Source organism: Octopus bimaculoides, chromosome 6 (assembly GCF_046866305.1).
Source record: "Octopus bimaculoides isolate indiv1 chromosome 6, ASM4686630v1, whole genome shotgun sequence".
NCBI lineage: Eukaryota > Metazoa > Mollusca > Cephalopoda > Octopoda > Octopodidae > Octopus > Octopus bimaculoides.
The window spans coordinates 113,413,978-113,420,520 of record NC_142933.1 but is presented as its reverse complement, the minus strand read 5'-3'; the positions used below and the strand labels follow the sequence as shown (position 1 = coordinate 113,420,520).

General features: G+C 37.0%; 1 pseudogene; it reads left to right on the top strand.

Moving 5' to 3' along the window:
- The first annotated feature begins 3,708 nt into the window (after positions 1 to 3,708).
- On the top strand, positions 3,709 to 5,764 carry LOC149135380 (uncharacterized; annotated as a pseudogene).
- The last annotated feature ends 779 nt before the right edge of the window (positions 5,765 to 6,543 follow it).

The following is a 6,543-nucleotide window of genomic DNA, read 5'->3' as shown; positions in this document are numbered from 1 at the left end:
TGCCAAAAAATCTTACAAGATTGGATCGAGACACCTTTCAGTTGTTTAGCTTAGTGAGTTCTTGGCAAACTATTACTTGGGAGCCTCCCATTTGAGATAAAAAGAAATTTATTCAATCAATTTAATCAGAGAGACTAGTTGCTTTTCGTTGCTTTTCTACCTATGTTGGCTCAACATGCTTACACATTCTTGCCCCCCCCCCGTCTCTAACTTTCTTTTATTTTATAGAGCCCACATTAACACACAAATGTTCTCTCTCTCTCTTTCTCTCTCTCTCTCTCTCTCTCTCTCTCTCTCTCTTTCTCTCTCTCTCTCTCTCTCTCTCTCTCTCTCTCTCTCTCTCTCTCTCTCTCTCTCTCTCTCTCTCTCTCTCTTTCTCTCCCTGTTAAGCAACACAAATACACAGAAATCTTCATATTATGAAAAGAACACTCCTTTTTCGTCTATATTCTATTGGCGGTCATGTTCAATATAATCTTTTTCTTAACAATCAACATATGTTAAATCAAGGGAGCACCTTCTAAACTTAATTCACCCCACTTCCTTCTGGATTTCTAATAATTATTTTGTGTTAACATAAGATATTTTCAGTTCCCATTTACGAAGTACAATCACAAAAAATTTATGACAAGTAAGGATCAACCTAAATGTACCTTACTTAAGCCTGTTGTGTAACATACCTTATGATCATTTTACATTTCAGAGAACATTTCAAAATTTTTTTTTTTAAATCTTGTTAACCTTTTCTCAATTATGCTACAATATATAGGTTGGAAACCAATGATATAAATATTTTCAGCATTTCTTAAGAAGAATTTTTGGGGCAGTTTAGTTGCCTGTTATCTCAATACAGAATGACAAACATAGCTGAGTATGTCAGCAATTGATCTATTTCTGGCTTAGAGTTACATTTAAATATTACATCATCCCATAAATAATGCAGTTTTTACAATTGCATGAACTAAAAGTCAGAGGGGGATGGGATAAACTACCTGCATCAACTTGTTATAAAAGCAGGTAGTAATTTTACCTTATCCTTATTCTTAGTGCAAGTTTTGAAGAGTGCAGTTCGATTTTAACAGTTACTTTTTCAAAGTTATAATGAAAGTGACAAAGGGGCATATTCAGCATATTTTGCTTTATGAGATCAATAAAGGCAACAATGCAGAAGAAGGTGCGAGGAATATTAATGCATCCCTGGGCAACTATGAACCGCCACAGGCCTGTTTCAGTCACATCAATATTAACCTTGTCAGCCCCCTACCACCTTCACAGGGTTGCTCATACTTACTGAAAAAAGATGCACCCCCATATGTAGGAAAGAAGTTGGAAGAAATTCCATTCACTGCACCCAGTGTAAGCTATGGACACATAAGAGGTGCAGTGGAATCACAGGTAGATTAACAGATAAAGTTGCCTCTGTATGTTGGCAGATGTGCAGGAACAATAAGCACTAAAAGCACACGGGACTTAGATTCTCTTAAATGCCCAGGAAGCTCTCTTGAGGTTGTAGATAGGTTCTGTTACCTAGGTGACCAAATAAGCAATGGTGGAGGATGTTCTGAAAGTATTGTTTCTAGAATAGATATTGGGAGGAGGAAGTTCAGAGAGCTCTGTTGGCAACAAAAGGACTCTCTCTCAGAGTGAAGGGCAGACTATATGGTACTTGTATGTGAACGGCTATACTCCATGGTAGTGAGACATGGGCTCGGAATGCAGAAGACATGTGTAGACTGGAGAAAAACAAAGGTAGTATGATCTGTTGGATGTGCAACATCAGTGCACATGTACAGTGAAGTGCAAATTTGTTGAGAGAAAAGTTGGGCATAAGAGGAATCAAAATTAACATGCAAGAGAGAAAACATGACTATGTTGGTTTGGACATGTGATGCATATGAATGAGGACAGCTACATAACAAGAAAACTTCTCATAACATAACAGCTACATAACAAAGAAGACTTCTCACATACTCTACCACAACAAACCAAACTACATTTCTACATCTCTTCTCTTCCTCACATTTCCACTTCATATACTATGATTACCTCCCACTCCCCAATCTTGTCCTCTTGGCCCTGTGCCACTGTATCATTTCCCCCAACCTGTGCATTCTACCCACATGCTGTCTCACTCTATTATTGCTATCTGCTAGCCCCCAACCTGGGTTTTCCACCACACATAACAAGAAACTTTTTCCTTCAACCTACCCCAACAAACCAATCTGCATCCTTCCTCTTTCTCACATTTCCTACTTCATACACTATGCCTAGCTTTCATTCCCCAGTCCTGTCCTCATACCCCTGTTCCTCTGTATCATTGCTATCCAGTAACCCCTCCAACTCCATATATACCCAGGTCTTTCACCACTTACTCACACTCTTTAATCACACTTCCTTCACAATATCCTGCCACTTATGCAATGGCATTTGAACCTCAAGGGTATTACCTGGCACTTGCCACTATCTACATCTCTCTCTTCCTTTACTCAATCATCCCAGTTATATTCTGATCCCCATTCCTTATAAGTATGCCTGGAATTTTGCCACCATCTCCATCCTGTGGTCTCCCACCCTCTCTTTCTCTCCTTCTCTTGCACTTCCCTTAGGTTGGGCAACCATGTATTTTCTTTGTGGTAGCACACCTGTTTCTGTCTTCATTCCTGATCTTTCTCTCTCTGGCCGGGTAACCTTGTACTTCCTCTTCAGCAAGGCACTTATGTCTCTCTCACTATAACCTTTTCATCATCACCTCCTCCAATGCCTCCTCTCCTCTTAAAAGTGTTTGTCTTCCAAGTACTTGATGACCCAGTCAGTGCAGGTGCCACTTAAAAGCACCCAGTTCACACTGTAAAGTGGTTGGTGTTTGGAAGGGCATCCAGCTGTAAAAATCTTGCCAAAACAGTCACAGAAGTCTGGTGCAAGCTTTGGCCTGGCCAGCTCTTGTGGCACTGTCCCACCTATGCTAGCATGGAAGACGGATGTTAAATGACAATGATGATGATGATGATATATATATATATTTATAGATAGATAGATAGATAGATAGATAGATATAGATATTAGACAGAAATAATGGTTTTATACATTTTATTTATTACAGTCTTACAACTATTTTAGATGTGTTTAGCTGCATTCATGGTTCAATCTTATTGATTAATCAACTGATTGAAAAGATTGAGCCATGAATGTACCTGAATTCATATATGAAACACCTGTAAGCCTATAATAAATAAATGAATGTATATAATCCATTATTTCTGTGCATTTTATGCATCACTCTGTAAAAATATACCATTATAAACTGTGTAATGGAACCAAAGATTTACAAATTTGATTGGAAATGGACTTTGATTTGGATTACCTGATCTATAAGACTGATCATAAAACTTTTTTGTTAGCCCGGTACAAAATTTTTTCAACGAGAACTTAAGAAGTATTTCAACTGGGTTATTAATCTCTTTTTGTGTTGATATGTTCATGTGTGTGTGTGTGTGTTCGTGTGTATAAACTATGAACATATTACTCTAGGTGCAAGTGTGCATGTACGTGTGCAGGAATAACTACAGATAACACTGGTCAACAACAAATTTATTGCCTAAAGTTTCAGATTTAGGACAATTCTTTTGTGCTAAATCCAAAAATCACATTAGTTTTGTTCAATTATCTCAGGTTTTTGACCTAAGACCACATGTTATTTTTTACATTTTTGTTTACATGCACAGGTATTTTTACTTTATATGATGCAAAATTCTTTTTTTATTTCTTGAAATAAACAAACTCAGAAGAGTTTGCATTTATGACTAATTGGTATTTTTATTTTACAGGTGAATGAAATGGCTTTGACCAGAAGATCTTGCAAATGTAAGCCCAACGTATTCTGCTACATCTGCAGTGAATACACCATTGTTCCTAACGGGAATCCAGTCACAAGTTTCATAAAACATGCTTACCGTGCTTATTTTGGTATTAAACTTGGTGACCAGGATAATGCTTGGGCACCACACAGGGTATGCAAAGCATGCACTGAGAATCTGCATCAGTGACCAAGGGCAAGAAGAGTTGTTTGAAGTTTGGAATTTCCATTATTTGGAGGGAACTGACAAATCATGGCACTGACTGCTATTTCTGCACTATTCATGTGACTGGGATCAACAAAGAGAACCTGAGCAGCCTCAAGTATCCTCATCTTCAATCAGCACATCGTCCTGTAGCTCACTGTGATGAAATTCCAGTACCTGTCTTCAGAGAACTTCCTGACACTAGTGATGAAGAATCCTCCAGTGTCCAACAAGATGAAGAAGAAAAAGAAGAAGTTCTTGACAATGATGCACCACATCCTTTTTCCAAAAATCGAGCTAAATGATTTAGTTCACGATCTTGGATTGTCAAAGTTCTCTGCCAAACTGTTGGCATCCAGATTGAAGGGAAAAAAACCTCCTCTCTGACAATGCTCGCATCACCTTCTACCACAACAGGCATCAAGAGCACCTCCATTTTTTTCAGTGAAGAGAAGGACTTGGTGTACTGTACAGATATTGCTCATCTTCTGCACAAGCTTGGGATCTCTTGGCAACATAAATATCATTCTATCTTTAATAGACCCACCCTGAAACTATCTTATTCTGTCCCACCCAACTTCAAATCTATTGTAGCAGCCTCTAATAAGCAAAAGCTTTCTCTTTACTACCAAAATTCACATAGTTACAACTCATACAGACACTCAACATATACACAGCTCCAGCACAGACACCCTTACATCAGACCACAACCACAGCCCAACCCATCCTACTGACACTGCCCAGAACACCACCACAATCTCTACCACTCTTACAAATAGTACAACTAATAACAACAATAGTAATAATAACAATGATAGTAATGATAACGTTAATAATACTAATAATCTAGAATCTTCTGCCCCCTTCTCTAACCTCTCTTCTGACAATATTACCTCCTCCATTCCTGAACACAATCCCCAAAATTCACCTAATTGTAACTGCCATCCTGAAACCATTTGCCCATTACAAACCCATTGCAGAAGATATAATGTAATTTACAAATGCACTGTCCTTAATCTATTACACAACTCTACAGCCATATACATAGGATCAACCAAAAATTTTAAACAACGATATGCCGCTCACCTCCATTCTTTCAAACATGATAAACATAGTAAATCTACAATACTCGCCAATCACATACATCATCTCCAAAATACAAATATACCCTATACTCTATCCATACTGGCCTCAGGGCTTCCCTACCGAAGTCAGCACTCAACCTGCAAGCTTTGCCTTAAGGAGGCACTTCACATATTAAAGCACAACTCTCCAACACTGCTAAATAAACATAATGAGGCACTAAGCACATGCAACCACTGCTTTTTTCACACATTCAAATTCTACCACAAATCCAAATGCCTAAATGACCATGCAGTACATTTCCACAATACCCCTTAAGTAATCCCAATAACCTTATAAATCTACAATCTAACTCCTAATCCCTATCTAATTCCTCTTTCATACTCGAATATCACAACCATTTAATTATATTCATGTGTATATGTGTGTGAATGTATGTATGTATGTATGTATGTATGTATGTATGTATGTATGTATGTATGTATACAAGGTATATATACCTGCGTGTGCAGGAGCAATAATACATACAGATACACATATATATATGGGTGTACATATGTACATATACATATGAGTACGAGTTGTATGCGTAGATGTTGATATGTATAAATATTTGGCTGAAACACATAAATAAATAAATAAATAAATAAATATATATATACATATTTAATATATGCATCTGTATACATCTTCACATATATATTTTCTTCTCATAACCTATATATATATATATATATATATATATATATATATATATATATATATATAATTATGTGTATTTCTTCTATCTTAATGAATAAAAATTCTTCTGATAGAATAAATGGGTTAATAGAAACCAATGTAGCAAAGAACACAAAATAACTGTTATATGGACTGTTAGATATGTAATTCGTCTGACGTTCCGTGTGTCATGTGGTTCGTCTGAGTTCATTGTTTCATTGTTGTTGTCTTGTGGGACTGTCGTAGTAAAATGTCATTGATATATATATGGCGGACATGACTTTTGTTTATTCATAACGAACATTGGGTGAGTGCGTTCTTTGTATGTAATTGAACAATAAATGTAGTAATTAAATTGTATAACTCGTTATGTTATCTCTGCGAGTCAGTCCGAGGGAAACATAACAGAGTTTATTGGCGTCGCCGATAGGACCGGTAGGATACATGCTTACTTTACCGTAAAATTATTCATCGTAATAACAATGGCTGAAAAACAGACAGTAGAACTTATTAAATTGTTTAGGGAACAAATGGACAAGCAAATGCAACAACATCAGAGAGATATGGACGCTCTGTTAAAACTGTTTGGTGCTCGACAAGTTGAAGGCGATTCTAGTGGCTATTTTTCAGCTGCTTCAACAACAGTGTCGATTCCACCATTTACTGCATTTGATTCAGCGAC